Source organism: Phyllobates terribilis, unplaced genomic scaffold (genome assembly GCF_046119375.1).
Source record: "Phyllobates terribilis strain yellow unplaced genomic scaffold, ASM4611937v1 Scaffold_2__4_contigs__length_985480577, whole genome shotgun sequence".
NCBI classification, from domain to species: Eukaryota; Metazoa; Chordata; class Amphibia; order Anura; family Dendrobatidae; genus Phyllobates; species Phyllobates terribilis.
The window spans coordinates 658,235,846-658,254,002 of record NW_027362762.1 but is presented as its reverse complement, the minus strand read 5'-3'; positions in this window follow the sequence as shown (position 1 = coordinate 658,254,002).

Sequence of the window (18,157 nt, the reverse complement as noted above, 5' to 3'; positions counted from 1 at the left end):
ATGAACTACGTGGCACTGTGACTGACAGAACTTATCCAGTAAACGTGAGTGAACTATGTGGCACTGTGACTGACAAAACGTGTTCAGTAAAGGTGAGTGAACTATGTGGCACTGTGACTGACAGAACGTGTTCAGTAAACGTGAGTGAACTACGTGGCACTGTGACTGACAGAACTTATCCAGTAAACATGAGTGAACTACGTGGCACTGTGACTGACAGAACGTGTTCAGTAAACGTGAGTGAACTACGTGACACTGTGACTGACAGAACAGAACGTGTTCAGTAAACGTGAGTGAACTACGTGGCACTGTGACTGACAGAACATATCCAGTAAACGTGAGTGAACTACGTGGCACTGTGACTGACAGAACTTGTTCAGTAAACGTGAGTGAACTACGTGGCACTGTGACTGACAGAACTTATCCAGTAAATGTGTCTGAACTACGTGGCACTGTGACTGACAGAACTTATTCAGTAAACGTGAGTGAACTATGTGGCACTGTGACTGAGAGAACTTATCCAGTAAACGTGTCTGAACTACGTGGCACTGTGACTGACAGAACGTGTTCAGTAAACGTGAGTGAACTACATGGCACTGTGACTGAGAGAACTTGTTCAGTAAACGTGAGTGAACTACGTGGCACTGTGACTGACAGAACTTATCCAGTAAACGTGAGTGAACTACGTGGCACTGTGACTGACAGAACGTGTTCAGTAAACGTGAGTGAACTACGTGGCACTGTGACTGACAGAACTTATCCAGTAAACGTGAGTGAACTGCGTGGCACTGTGACAGACAGAATGTGTTCAGTAAACGTGAGTGAACTACGTGGCACTGTGACTGACAGAAGGTGTTCAGTAAACGTGAGTGAGCTACGTGGCACTGTGACTGACAGAACTTATCCAGTAAACGTGAGTGAACTACTTGGCACTGTGACTGACAGAACTTTTTCAGTAAACGTGAGTGAACTATGTGGCACTGTGACTGACAGAATGTGTTCAGTAAATGTGACTGAACTATGTTGCACTGGGACTGACAGAACTTATTCAGTAAACGTGAGTGAACTACGTGGCACTGTGACTGACAGAACTTATCCAGTAAACATGTCTGAACTATGTGGCAGTGTGACTGACAGAACGTGTTCAGTAAACGTGAGTGAACTACGTGGCACTGTGACTGACAGAACATGTTCAGTAAACATGAGTGAACTACGTGGCACTGTGACTGACAGAACTTATTCAGTAAACGTGAGTGAACTACGTGGCACTGTGACTGACAGAACGTGTTCAGTAAACGTGAGTGAACTACGTGGCACTGTGACTGACAGAACGTGTTCAGTAAACGTGAGTGAACTATGTGGCACTGTGTCTGACAGAACTTATCCAGTAAACGTGAGTGAACTACGTGGCACTTTGACTGACAGAACTTATCCAGTAAACGTGAGTGAACTACGTGGCACTGTGACTGACAGAACTTGTTCAGTAAACGTGAGTGAACTACGTGGCACTGTGACTGACAGAACATGTTCAGTAAACGTGAGTGAACTACGTGGCACTGTGACTGACAGAACGTGTTCAGTAAACGTGAGTGAACTACGTGGCACTGTGACTGACAGAACATATCCAGTAAACGTGAGTGAACCACGTGGCACTGTGACTGACAGAACTTGTTCAGTAAATGTCTGTGAACTACGTGGCACTGTGACTGACAGAACTTATCCAGTAAACGTGTCTGAACTACGTGGCACTGTGACTGACAGAACTTATCCAGTAAACGTGTCTGAACTACGTGGCACTGTGACTGACAGAACTTATTCAGTAAACGTGAGTGAACTACGTGGCACTGTGACTGACAGAGCTTATTCAGTAAACGTGTCGGAACTACGTGGCACTGTGACTGACAGAACGTATTCAGTAAACGTGAGTGAACTACGTGGCACTGTGACTGAGAGAACGTGTTCAGTAAACGTGAGTGAACTACGTGGCACTGTGACTGACAGAACTTATCCAGTAAACGTGAGTGAACTACGTGGCACTGTGACTGACAGAACATGTTCAGTAAATGTGAGTGAACTATGTGGCACTGTGACTGACAGAACTTATCCAGTAAACGTGAGTGAACTACGTGACACTGTGACAGACAGAACGTGTTCATTAAACGTGAGTGAACTACGTGGCACTGTGACTGACAGAACGTGTTCAGTAAATGTGAGTGAACTACTTGGCACTGTGACTGACAGAACTTATCCAGTAAACGTGCGTGAACTACGTGGCACTGTGACTGACAACTTATCCAGTAAACGTGAGTGAACTACTTGGCACTGTGACTGACAGAACTTGTTCAGTAAACGTGAGTGAACTACGTGGCACTGTGACTGACAGAACTTATCCAGTAAACATGTCTGAACTACGTGGCACTGTGACTGACAGAACGTGTTCAGTAAACGTGAGTGAACTACGTGGCACTGTGACTGACAGAACGTGTTCAGTAAACGTGAGTGAACTACGTGGCACTGTGACTGACAGAACTTATCCAGTAAACGTGAGTGAACTACGTGGCACTGTGACTGACAGAACGTGTTCAGTAAAGGTGAGTGAACTACGTGGCAGTGTGACTGACAGAACGTGTTCAGTAAACGTGAGTGAACTACGTGGCACTGTGACTGACAGAACTTATCCAGTAAACATGAGTGAACTACGTGGCACTGTGACTGACAGAACTTATCCAGTAAAGGTGAGTGAACTACGTGGCACTGTGACTGACAGAACTTGTTCAGTAAACGTGAGTGAACTACGTGGCACTGTGACTGACAGAACGTGTTCAGTAAACGTGACTGAACTATGTGGCACTGGGACTGACAGAACTTATTCAGTAAACGTGAGAGAACTACGTGGCACTGTGACTGACAGAACGTGTTCAGTAAACGTGAGTGAACTACGTGGCACTGTGACTGACAGAACTTATCCAGTAAACGTGAGTGAACTACGTGGCACTGTGGCTGACAGAACGTGTTCAGTAAATGTGAGTGAACTACGTGGCACTGTGACTGACAGAACTTATCCAGTAAACGTGAGTGAACTACGTGGCACTGTGACTGACAGAACGTGTTCAGTAAACGTGAGTGAACTACGTGGTACTGTGACTGACAGAACGTGTTCAGTAAACGTGAGTGAACTACGTGGCACTGTGACTGACAGAACTTATCCAGTAAACGTGAGTGAACTACGTGGCACTGTGACTGACAGAACTTGTTCAGTAAACGTGAGTGAACTACGTGGCACTGTGACTGACAGAACTTATCCAGTAAACGTGTCTGAACTACGTGGCACTGTGACTGACAGAACTTATCCAGTAAACGTGAGTGAACTACGTGGCACTGTGACTGACAGAACATGTTCAGTAAATGTGAGTGAACTATGTGGCACTGTGACTGACAGAACTTATCCAGTAAACGTGAGTGAACTACGTGACACTGTGACAGACAGAACGTGTTCATTAAACGTGAGTGAACTACGTGGCACTGTGACTGACAGAACGTGTTCAGTAAATGTGAGTGAACTACTTGGCACTGTGACTGACAGAACTTATCCAGTAAACGTGCGTGAACTACGTGGCACTGTGACTGACAACTTATCCAGTAAACGTGAGTGAACTACTTGGCACTGTGACTGACAGAACTTGTTCAGTAAACGTGAGTGAACTACGTGGCACTGTGACTGACAGAACTTATCCAGTAAACATGTCTGAACTACGTGGCACTGTGACTGACAGAACGTGTTCAGTAAACGTGAGTGAACTACGTGGCACTGTGACTGACAGAACGTGTTCAGTAAACGTGAGTGAACTACGTGGCACTGTGACTGACAGAACTTATCCAGTAAACGTGAGTGAACTACGTGGCACTGTGACTGACAGAACGTGTTCAGTAAAGGTGAGTGAACTACGTGGCAGTGTGACTGACAGAACGTGTTCAGTAAACGTGAGTGAACTACGTGGCACTGTGACTGACAGAACTTATCCAGTAAACATGAGTGAACTACGTGGCACTGTGACTGACAGAACTTATCCAGTAAAGGTGAGTGAACTACGTGGCACTGTGACTGACAGAACTTGTTCAGTAAACGTGAGTGAACTACGTGGCACTGTGACTGACAGAACGTGTTCAGTAAACGTGACTGAACTATGTGGCACTGGGACTGACAGAACTTATTCAGTAAACGTGAGAGAACTACGTGGCACTGTGACTGACAGAACGTGTTCAGTAAACGTGAGTGAACTACGTGGCACTGTGACTGACAGAACTTATCCAGTAAACGTGAGTGAACTACGTGGCACTGTGGCTGACAGAACGTGTTCAGTAAATGTGAGTGAACTACGTGGCACTGTGACTGACAGAACTTATCCAGTAAACGTGAGTGAACTACGTGGCACTGTGACTGACAGAACGTGTTCAGTAAACGTGAGTGAACTACGTGGTACTGTGACTGACAGAACGTGTTCAGTAAACGTGAGTGAACTACGTGGCACTGTGACTGACAGAACTTATCCAGTAAACGTGAGTGAACTACGTGGCACTGTGACTGACAGAACTTGTTCAGTAAACGTGAGTGAACTACGTGGCACTGTGACTGACAGAACTTATCCAGTAAACGTGTCTGAACTACGTGGCACTGTGACTGACAGAACTTATCCAGTAAACGTGAGTGAACTACGTGGCACTGTGACTGACAGAACGTGTTCAGTAAACGTGAGTGAACTACGTGGTACTGTGACTGACAGAACGTGTTCAGTAAACGTGAGTGAACTACGTGGCACTGTGACTGACAGAACTTATCCAGTAAACGTGAGTGAACTACGTGGCACTGTGACTGACAGAACTTGTTCAGTAAACGTGAGTGAACTACGTGGCACTGTGACTGACAGAACTTATCCAGTAAACGTGTCTGAACTACGTGGCACTGTGACTGACAGAACTTTTCCAGTAAACGTGAGTGAACTACATGGCACTGTGACTGACAGAACTTATCCAGTAAACGTGAGTGAACTACGTGGCACTGTGACTAACAGAACGTGTTCAGTAAACGTGAGTGAACTACGTGGCACTGTGACTGACAGAACATATCCAGTAAACGTGAGTGAACTACGTGGCACTGTGACTGACAGAACTTGTTCAGTAAACGTCAGTGAACTACGTGGCACTGTGACTGACAGAACTTATCCAGTAAACATGTCTGAACTACGTCCCACTGTGACTGACAGAACTTATTCAGTAAACGTGAGTGAACTACGTGGCACTGTGACTGACAGAACTTATTCAGTAAACGTGTCTGAACTACGTGGCACTGTGACTGACAGAACGTGTTCAGTAAACGTGAGTGAACTACGTGGCACTGTGACTGAGAGAACGTGTTCAGTAAACGTCAGTGAACTACGTGGCGCTGTGACTGACAGAACTTATCCAGTAAACGTGCGTGAACTACATGGCACTGTGACTGACAGAATTTATCCAGTAAAAGTGAGTGAACTACTTGGCACTCTGACTGACAGAACTTGTTCAGTAAACGTGAGTGAACTACGTGGCACTGTGACTGACAGAACGTGTTCAGTAAACGTGAGTGAACTACGTGGTACTGTGACTGACAGAACGTGTTCAGTAAACGTGAGTGAACTACGTGGCACTGTGACTGACAGAACTTATCCAGTAAACGTGAGTGAACTACGTGGCACTGTGACTGACAGAACTTGTTCAGTAAACGTGAGTGAACTACGTGGCACTGTGACTGACAGAACTTATCCAGTAAACGTGTCTGAACTACGTGGCACTGTGACTGACAGAACTTTTCCAGTAAACGTGAGTGAACTACATGGCACTGTGACTGACAGAACTTATCCAGTAAACGTGAGTGAACTACGTGGCACTGTGACTAACAGAACGTGTTCAGTAAACGTGAGTGAACTACGTGGCACTGTGACTGACAGAACATTTCCAGTAAACGTGAGTGAACTACGTGGCACTGTGACTGACAGAACTTGTTCAGTAAACGTCAGTGAACTACGTGGCACTGTGACTGACAGAACTTATCCAGTAAACGTGTCTGAACTACGTCCCACTGTGACTGACAGAACTTATTCAGTAAACGTGAGTGAACTACGTGGCACTGTGACTGACAGAACTTATTCAGTAAACGTGTCTGAACTACGTGGCACTGTGACTGACAGAACGTGTTCAGTAAACGTGAGTGAACTACGTGGCACTGTGACTGAGAGAACGTGTTCAGTAAACGTCAGTGAACTACGTGGCGCTGTGACTGACAGAACTTATCCAGTAAACGTGCGTGAACTACATGGCACTGTGACTGACAGAATTTATCCAGTAAAAGTGAGTGAACTACTTGGCACTCTGACTGACAGAACTTGTTCAGTAAACGTGAGTGAACTACATGGCACTGTGACTAACAGAACGTGTTCAGTAAACGTGAGTGAACTACGTGGCACTGTGACTGACAGAACATATCCAGTAAACGTGACTGAACTATGTGGCACTGGGACTGACAGAAATTATTCAGTAAACGTGAGTGAACTACGTGGCACTGTGACTGACAGAACTTATCCAGTAAACATGTCTGAACTACGTGGCACTGTGACTGACAGAACGTGTTCAGTAAACGTGAGTAAACTACGCGGCACTGTGACTGCCAGAACGTGTTCAGTAAACGTGAGTGAACTACGTTGCACTGTGACTGACAGAACTTATCCAGTAAACGTGAGTGAACGACGTGGCACTGTGACTGACAGAACGTGTTCAGTAAACGAGAGTGAACTACGTGGCACTGTGACTGACAGAACGTGTTCAATAAACGTGAGTGAACTACGTGGCACTGTGACTGACAGAACTTATCCAGTAAACGTGAGTGAACTACGTGGCACTGTGACTGACAGAACTTGTTCAGTAAACGTGAGTGAACTACGTGGCACTGTGACTGACAGAACGTGTTCAGTAAACGTGACTGAACAATGTGGCACTGGGACTGACAGAACTTATTCAGTAAACGTGAGTGAACTACGTGGCACTGTGACTGACAGAACTTATCCAGTAAACGTGACTGAACTACGTGGCACTGTTACTGACAGAACTTATCCAGTAAACATGAGTGAACTACGTGGCACTGTGACTGACAGAACGTGTTCAGTAAACGTGAGTGAACTACGTGGCACTGTGACTGACAGAACTTATCCAGTAAACGTGAGTGAACTACGTGGCACTGTGACTGACAGAACGTGTTCAGTAAACGTGAGTGAACTACGTGGCACTGTGACTGACAAAAATTATCCAGTAAACATGAGTGAACTACGTGGCACTGTGACTGACAGAACGTGTTCAGTAAACGTGAGTGAACTACGTGGCACTGTGACTGACAGAACGTGTTCAGTAAACGTGAGTGAACTACGTGGCACTGTGACTGACAGAACTTATCCAGTAAACGTGAGTGAACTACGTGGCACTGTGACTGACAGAACTTGTTCAGTAAACGTGAGTGAACTACATGGCACTGTGACTGACAGAACTTATCCAGTAAACGTGAGTGAACTACGTGGCACTGTGACTGACAGAACTTGCTCTGTAAATGTGAGTGAACTACGTGGCACTGTGACTGACAGAACTTATCCAGTAAACGTGTCTGAACTACGTGGCACTGTGACTGAGAGAACTTGTTCAGTAAATGTGAGTGAACTACGTGGCACTGTGACTGACAGAACTTATCCAGTAAACGTGAGTGAACTACGTGGCAATGTGACTGACAGAACGTGTTCAGTAAAGGTGAGTGAACTACGTGGCAGTGTGACTGACAGAACGTGTTCAGTAAACGTGAGTGAACTACGTGGCACTGTGACTGACAGAACTTATCCAGTAAACGTGAGTGAACTACGTGGCACTGTCACTGACAGAACTTATCCAGTAAACGTGAGTGAACTACGTGGCACTGTGACTGACAGAACTTGTTCAGTAAACGTGAGTGAACTACGTGGCACTGTGACTGACAGAACGTGTTCAGTAAACGTGACTGAACTATGTGGCACTGGGACTGACAGAACTTATTCAGTAAACGTGAGAGAACTACGTGGCACTGTGACTGACAGAACGTGTTCAGTAAACGTGAGTGAACTACGTGGCACTGTGACTGACAGAACTTATCCAGTAAACGTCAGTGAACTACGTGGCACTGTGACTGACAGAACGTGTTCAGTAAACGTGAGTGAACTACGTGGTACTGTGACTGACAGAACGTGTTCAGTAAACGTGAGTGAACTACGTGGCACTGTGACTGACAGAACTTATCCAGTAAACGTGAGTGAACTACGTGGCACTGTGACTGACAGAACTTGTTCAGTAAACGTGAGTGAACTACGTGGCACTGTGACTGACAGAACTTATCCAGTAAACGTGTCTGAACTACGTGGCACTGTGACTGACAGAACTTATCCAGTAAACGTGAGTGAACTACGTGGCACTGTGACTGACAGAACGTGTTCAGTAAACGTGAGTGAACTACGTGGTACTGTGACTGACAGAACATGTTCAGTAAACGTGAGTGAACTACGTGGCACTGTGACTGACAGAACTTATCCAGTAAACGTGAGTGAACTACGTGGCACTGTGACTGACAGAACTTGTTCAGTAAACGTGAGTGAACTACGTGGCACTGTGACTGACAGAACTTATCCAGTAAACGTGTCTGAACTACGTGGCACTGTGACTGACAGAACTTTTCCAGTAAACGTGAGTGAACTACATGGCACTGTGACTGACAGAACTTATCCAGTAAACGTGAGTGAACTACGTGGCACTGTGACTAACAGAACGTGTTCAGTAAACGTGAGTGAACTACGTGGCACTGTGACTGACAGAACATATCCAGTAAACGTGAGTGAACTACGTGGCACTGTGACTGACAGAACTTGTTCAGTAAACGTCAGTGAACTACGTGGCACTGTGACTGACAGAACTTATCCAGTAAACGTGTCTGAACTACGTCCCACTGTGACTGACAGAACTTATTCAGTAAACGTGAGTGAACTACGTGGCACTGTGACTGACAGAACTTATTCAGTAAACGTGTCTGAACTACGTGGCACTGTGACTGACAGAACGTGTTCAGTAAACGTGAGTGAACTACGTGGCACTGTGACTGAGAGAACGTGTTCAGTAAACGTGAGTGAACTACGTGGCACTGTGACTGACAGAACTTATCCAGTAAACGTGAGTGAACTACGTGGCACTGTGACTGACAGAACTTGTTCAGTAAACGTGAGTGAACTACGTGGCACTGTGACTGACAGAACTTATCCAGTAAACGTGTCTGAACTACGTGGCACTGTGACTGACAGAACTTTTCCAGTAAACGTGAGTGAACTACATGGCACTGTGACTGACAGAACTTATCCAGTAAACGTGAGTGAACTACGTGGCACTGTGACTAACAGAACGTGTTCAGTAAACGTGAGTGAACTACGTGGCACTGTGACTGACAGAACATATCCAGTAAACGTGAGTGAACTACGTGGCACTGTGACTGACAGAACTTGTTCAGTAAACGTCAGTGAACTACGTGGCACTGTGACTGACAGAACTTATCCAGTAAACGTGTCTGAACTACGTCCCACTGTGACTGACAGAACTTATTCAGTAAACGTGAGTGAACTACGTGGCACTGTGACTGACAGAACTTATTCAGTAAACGTGTCTGAACTACGTGGCACTGTGACTGACAGAACGTGTTCAGTAAACGTGAGTGAACTACGTGGCACTGTGACTGAGAGCACGTGTTCAGTAAACGTCAGTGAACTACGTGGCGCTGTGACTGACAGAACTTATCCAGTAAACGTGCGTGAACTACATGGCACTGTGACTGACAGAATTTATCCAGTAAAAGTGAGTGAACTACTTGGCACTCTGACTGACAGAACTTGTTCAGTAAACGTGAGTGAACTACGTGGCACTGTGACTGACAGAACGTGTTCAGTAAACGTGAGTGAACTACGTGGTACTGTGACTGACAGAACGTGTTCAGTAAACGTGAGTGAACTACGTGGCACTGTGACTGACAGAACTTATCCAGTAAACGTGAGTGAACTACGTGGCACTGTGACTGACAGAACTTGTTCAGTAAACGTGAGTGAACTACGTGGCACTGTGACTGACAGAACTTATCCAGTAAACGTGTCTGAACTACGTGGCACTGTGACTGACAGAACTTTTCCAGTAAACGTGAGTGAACTACATGGCACTGTGACTGACAGAACTTATCCAGTAAACGTGAGTGAACTACGTGGCACTGTGACTAACAGAACGTGTTCAGTAAACGTGAGTGAACTACGTGGCACTGTGACTGACAGAACATTTCCAGTAAACGTGAGTGAACTACGTGGCACTGTGACTGACAGAACTTGTTCAGTAAACGTCAGTGAACTACGTGGCACTGTGACTGACAGAACTTATCCAGTAAACGTGTCTGAACTACGTCCCACTGTGACTGACAGAACTTATTCAGTAAACGTGAGTGAACTACGTGGCACTGTGACTGACAGAACTTATTCAGTAAACGTGTCTGAACTACGTGGCACTGTGACTGACAGAACGTGTTCAGTAAACGTGAGTGAACTACGTGGCACTGTGACTGAGAGAACGTGTTCAGTAAACGTCAGTGAACTACGTGGCGCTGTGACTGACAGAACTTATCCAGTAAACGTGCGTGAACTACATGGCACTGTGACTGACAGAATTTATCCAGTAAAAGTGAGTGAACTACTTGGCACTCTGACTGACAGAACTTGTTCAGTAAACGTGAGTGAACTACGTGGCACTGTGACTAACAGAACGTGTTCAGTAAACGTGAGTGAACTACGTGGCACTGTGACTGACAGAACATATCCAGTAAACGTGACTGAACTATGTGGCACTGGGACTGACAGAAATTATTCAGTAAACGTGAGTGAACTACGTGGCACTGTGACTGACAGAACTTATCCAGTAAACATGTCTGAACTACGTGGCACTGTGACTGACAGAACGTGTTCAGTAAACGTGAGTAAACTACGCGGCACTGTGACTGCCAGAACGTGTTCAGTAAACGTGAGTGAACTACGTTGCACTGTGACTGACAGAACTTATCCAGTAAACGTGAGTGAACGACGTGGCACTGTGACTGACAGAACGTGTTCAGTAAACGAGAGTGAACTACGTGGCACTGTGACTGACAGAACGTGTTCAATAAACGTGAGTGAACTACGTGGCACTGTGACTGACAGAACTTATCCAGTAAACGTGAGTGAACTACGTGGCACTGTGACTGACAGAACTTGTTCAGTAAACGTGAGTGAACTACGTGGCACTGTGACTGACAGAACGTGTTCAGTAAACGTGACTGAACAATGTGGCACTGGGACTGACAGAACTTATTCAGTAAACGTGAGTGAACTACGTGGCACTGTGACTGACAGAACTTATCCAGTAAACGTGACTGAACTACGTGGCACTGTGACTGACAGAACTTATCCAGTAAACATGAGTGAACTACGTGGCACTGTGACTGACAGAACGTGTTCAGTAAACGTGAGTGAACTACGTGGCACTGTGACTGACAGAACTTATCCAGTAAACGTGAGTGAACTACGTGGCACTGTGACTGACAGAACGTGTTCAGTAAACGTGAGTGAACTACATGGCACTGTGACTGACAAAAATTATCCAGTAAACATGAGTGAACTACGTGGCACTGTGACTGACAGAACGTGTTCAGTAAACGTGAGTGAACTACGTGGCACTGTGACTGACAGAACGTGTTCAGTAAACGTGAGTGAACTACGTGGCACTGTGACTGACAGAACTTATCCAGTAAACGTGAGTGAACTACGTGGCACTGTGACTGACAGAACTTGTTCAGTAAACGTGAGTGAACTACATGGCACTGTGACTGACAGAACTTATCCAGTAAACGTGAGTGAACTACGTGGCACTGTGACTGACAGAACTTGCTCTGTAAATGTGAGTGAACTACGTGGCACTGTGACTGACAGAACTTATCCAGTAAACGTGTCTGAACTACGTGGCACTGTGACTGAGAGAACTTGTTCAGTAAACGTGAGTGAACTACGTGGCACTGTGACTGACAGAACTTATCCAGTAAACGTGAGTGAACTACGTGGCAATGTGACTGACAGAAAGTGTTCAGTAAAGGTGAGTGAACTACGTGGCAGTGTGACTGACAGAACGTGTTCAGTAAACGTGAGTGAACTACGTGGCACTGTGACTGACAGAACTTATCCAGTAAACGTGAGTGAACTACGTGGCACTGTCACTGACAGAACTTATCCAGTAAACGTGAGTGAACTACGTGGCACTGTGACTGACAGAACTTGTTCAGTAAACGTGAGTGAACTACGTGGCACTGTGACTGACAGAACGTGTTCAGTAAACGTGAATGAACTATGTGGCACTGGGACTGACAGAACTTATTCAGTAAACGTGAGAGAACTACGTGGCACTGTGACTGACAGAACGTGTTCAGTAAACGTGAGTGAACTACGTGGCACTGTGACTGACAGAACTTATCCAGTAAACGTGAGTGAACTACGTGGCACTGTGGCTGACAGAACGTGTTCAGTAAATGTGAGTGAACTACGTGGCACTGTGACTGACAGAACTTATCCAGTAAACGTCAGTGAACTACGTGGCACTGTGACTGACAGAACGTGTTCAGTAAACGTGAGTGAACTACGTGGTACTGTGACTGACAGAACGTGTTCAGTAAACGTGAGTGAACTACGTGGCACTGTGACTGACAGAACTTATCCAGTAAACGTGAGTGAACTACGTGGCACTGTGACTGACAGAACTTGTTCAGTAAACGTGAGTGAACTACGTGGCACTGTGACTGACAGAACTTATCCAGTAAACGTGTCTGAACTACGTGGCACTGTGACTGACAGAACTTATCCAGTAAACGTGAGTGAACTACGTGGCACTGTGACTGACAGAACGTGTTCAGTAAACGTGAGTGAACTACGTGGTACTGTGACTGACAGAACATGTTCAGTAAACGTGAGTGAACTACGTGGCACTGTGACTGACAGAACTTATCCAGTAAACGTGAGTGAACTACGTGGCACTGTGACTGACAGAACTTGTTCAGTAAACGTGAGTGAACTACGTGGCACTGTGACTGACAGAACTTATCCAGTAAACGTGTCTGAACTACGTGGCACTGTGACTGACAGAACTTTTCCAGTAAACGTGAGTGAACTACATGGCACTGTGACTGACAGAACTTATCCAGTAAATGTGAGTGAACTACGTGGCACTGTGACTAACAGAACGTGTTCAGTAAATGTGAGTGAACTACGTGGCACTGTGACTGACAGAACATATCCAGTAAACGTGAGTGAACTACGTGGCACTGTGACTGACAGAACTTGTTCAGTAAACGTCAGTGAACTACGTGGCACTGTGACTGACAGAACTTATCCAGTAAACGTGTCTGAACTACGTCCCACTGTGACTGACAGAACTTATTCAGTAAACGTGAGTGAACTACGTGGCACTGTGACTGACAGAACTTATTCAGTAAACGTGTCTGAACTACGTGGCACTGTGACTGACAGAACGTGTTCAGTAAACGTGAGTGAACTACGTGGCACTGTGACTGAGAGAACGTGTTCAGTAAACGTGAGTGAACTACGTGGCACTGTGACTGACAGAACTTATCCAGTAAACGTGAGTGAACTACGTGGCACTGTGACTGACAGAACTTGTTCAGTAAACGTGAGTGAACTACGTGGCACTGTGACTGACAGAACTTATCCAGTAAACGTGTCTGAACTACGTGGCACTGTGACTGACAGAACTTTTCCAGTAAACGTGAGTGAACTACATGGCACTGTGACTGACAGAACTTATCCAGTAAACGTGAGTGAACTACGTGGCACTGTGACTAACAGAACGTGTTCAGTAAACGTGAGTGAACTACGTGGCACTGTGACTGACAGAACATATCCAGTAAACGTGAGTGAACTACGTGGCACTGTGACTGACAGAACTTGTTCAGTAAACGTCAGTGAACTACGTGGCACTGTGACTGACAGAACTTATCCAGTAAACGTGTCTGAACTACGTCCCACTGTGACTGACAGAACTTATTCAGTAAACGTGAGTGAACTACGTGGCACTGTGACTGACAGAACTTATTCAGTAAACGTGTCTGAACTACGTGGCACTGTGACTGACAGAACGTGTTCAGTAAACGTGAGTGAACTACGTGGCACTGTGACTGAGAGCACGTGTTCAGTAAACGTCAGTGAACTACGTGGCGCTGTGACTGACAGAACTTATCCAGTAAACGTGCGTGAACTACATGGCACTGTGACTGACAGAATTTATCCAGTAAAAGTGAGTGAACTACTTGGCACTCTGACTGACAGAACTTGTTCAGTAAACGTGAGTGAACTACGTGGCACTGTGACTGACAGAACGTGTTCAGTAAACGTGAGTGAACTACGTGGTACTGTGACTGACAGAACGTGTTCAGTAAACGTGAGTGAACTACGTGGCACTGTGACTGACAGAACTTATCCAGTAAACGTGAGTGAACTACGTGGCACTGTGACTGACAGAACTTGTTCAGTAAACGTGAGTGAACTACGTGGCACTGTGACTGACAGAACTTATCCAGTAAACGTGTCTGAACTACGTGGCACTGTGACTGACAGAACTTTTCCAGTAAACGTGAGTGAACTACATGGCACTGTGACTGACAGAACTTATCCAGTAAACGTGAGTGAACTACGTGGCACTGTGACTGACAGAACATTTCCAGTAAACGTGAGTGAACTACGTGGCACTGTGACTGACAGAACTTGTTCAGTAAACGTCAGTGAACTACGTGGCACTGTGACTGACAGAACTTATCCAGTAAACGTGTCTGAACTACGTCCCACTGTGACTGACAGAACTTATTCAGTAAACGTGAGTGAACTACGTGGCACTGTGACTGACAGAACTTATTCAGTAAACGTGTCTGAACTACGTGGCACTGTGACTGACAGAACGTGTTCAGTAAACGTGAGTGAACTACGTGGCACTGTGACTGAGAGAACGTGTTCAGTAAACGTCAGTGAACTACGTGGCGCTGTGACTGACAGAACTTATCCAGTAAACGTGCGTGAACTACATGGCACTGTGACTGACAGAATTTATCCAGTAAAAGTGAGTGAACTACTTGGCACTCTGACTGACAGAACTTGTTCAGTAAACGTGAGTGAACTACGTGGCACTGTGACTAACAGAACATGTTCAGTAAACGTGAGTGAACTACGTGGCACTGTGACTGACAGAACATATCCAGTAAACGTGACTGAACTATGTGGCACTGGGACTGACAGAAATTATTCAGTAAACGTGAGTGAACTACGTGGCACTGTGACTGACAGAACTTATCCAGTAAACATGTCTGAACTACGTGGCACTGTGACTGACAGAACGTGTTCAGTAAACGTGAGTAAACTACGCGGCACTGTGACTGCCAGAACGTGTTCAGTAAACGTGAGTGAACTACGTTGCACTGTGACTGACAGAACTTATCCAGTAAACGTGAGTGAACGACGTGGCACTGTGACTGACAGAACGTGTTCAGTAAACGAGAGTGAACTACGTGGCACTGTGACTGACAGAACGTGTTCAATAAACGTGAGTGAACTACGTGGCACTGTGACTGACAGAACTTATCCAGTAAACGTGAGTGAACTACGTGGCACTGTGACTGACAGAACTTGTTCAGTAAACGTGAGTGAACTACGTGGCACTGTGACTGACAGAACGTGTTCAGTAAACGTGACTGAACAATGTGGCACTGGGACTGACAGAACTTATTCAGTAAACGTGAGTGAACTACGTGGCACTGTGACTGACAGAACTTATCCAGTAAACGTGACTGAACTACGTGGCACTGTGACTGACAGAACTTATCCAGTAAACATGAGTGAACTACGTGGCACTGTGACTGACAGAACGTGTTCAGTAAACGTTAGTGAACTACGTGGCACTGTGACTGACAGAACTTATCCAGTAAACGTGAGTGAACTACGTGGCACTGTGACTGACAAAACGTGTTCAGTAAACGTGAGTGAACTACGTGGCACTGTGACTGACAAAAATTATCCAGTAAACATGAGTGAACTACGTGGCACTGTGACTGACAGAACGTGTTCAGTAAACGTGAGTGAACTACGTGGCACTGTGACTGACAGAACGTGTTCAGTAAACGTGAGTGAACTACGTGGCACTGTGACTGACAGAACTTATCCATTAAACGTGAGTGAACTACGTGGCACTGTGACTGACAGAACTTGTTCAGTAAACGTGAGTGAACTACATGGCACTGTGACTGACAGAACTTATCCAGTAAACGTGAGTGAACTACGTGGCACTGTGACTGACAGAACTTGCTCTGTAAATGTGAGTGAACTACGTGGCACTGTGACTGACAGAACTTATCCAGTAAACGTGTCTGAACTACGTGGCACTGTGACTGAGAGAACTTCTTCACTAAACGTGAGTGAACTACGTGGCACTGTGACTGACAGAACTTATCCAGTAAACGTGAGTGAACTACGTGGCAATGTGACTGACAGAACGTGTTCAGTAAAGGTGAGTGAACTACGTGGCAGTGTGACTGACAGAACGTGTTCAGTAAACGTGAGTGAACTACGTGGCACTGTGACTGACAGAACTTATCCAGTAAACGTGAGTGAACTACGTGGCACTGTCACTGACAGAACTTATCCAGTAAACGTGAGTGAACTACGTGGCACTGTGACTGACAGAACTTGTTCAGTAAACGTGAGTGAACTACGTGGCACTGTGACTGACAGAACGTGTTCAGTAAACGTGACTGAACTATGTGGCACTGGGACTGACAGAACTTATTCAGTAAACGTGAGAGAACTACGTGGCACTGTGACTGACAGAACGTGTTCAGTAAACGTGAGTGAACTACGTGGCACTGTGACTGACAGAACTTATCCAGTAAACGTGAGTGAACTACGTGGCACTGTGGCTGACAGAACGTGTTCAGTAAATGTGAGTGAACTACGTGGCACTGTGACTGACAGAACTTATCCAGTAAACGTCAGTGAACTACGTGGCACTGTGACTGACAGAACGTGTTCAGTAAACGTGAGTGAACTACGTGGTACTGTGACTGACAGAACGTGTTCAGTAAACGTGAGTGAACTACGTGGCACTGTGACTGACAGAACTTATCCAGTAAACGTGAGTGAACTACGTGGCACTGTGACTGACAGAACTTGTTCAGTAAACGTGAGTGAACTACGTGGCACTGTGACTGACAGAACTTATCCAGTAAACGTGTCTGAACTACGTGGCACTGTGACTGACAGAACTTATCCAGTAAACGTGAGTGAACTACGTGGCACTGTGACTGACAGAACGTGTTCAGTAAACGTGAGTGAACTACGTGGTACTGTGACTGACAGAACATGTTCAGTAAACGTGAGTGAACTACGTGGCACTGTGACTGACAGAACTTATCCAGTAAACGTGAGTGAACTACGTGGCACTGTGACTGACAGAACTTGTTCAGTAAACGTGAGTGAACTACGTGGCACTGTGACTGACAGAACTTATCCAGTAAACGTGTCTGAACTACGTGGCACTGTGACTGACAGAACTTTTCCAGTAAACGTGAGTGAACTACATGGCACTGTGACTGACAGAACTTATCCAGTAAACGTGAGTGAACTACGTGGCACTGTGACTAACAGAACGTGTTCAGTAAACGTGAGTGAACTACGTGGCACTGTGACTGACAGAACATATCCAGTAAACGTGAGTGAACTACGTGGCACTGTGACTGACAGAACTTGTTCAGTAAACGTCAGTGAACTACGTGGCACTGTGACTGACAGAACTTATCCAGTAAACGTGTCTGAACTACGTCCCACTGTGACTGACAGAACTTATTCAGTAAACGTGAGTGAACTACGTGGCACTGTGACTGACAGAACTTATTCAGTAAACGTGTCTGAACTACGTGGCACTGTGACTGACAGAACGTGTTCAGTAAACGTGAGTGAACTACGTG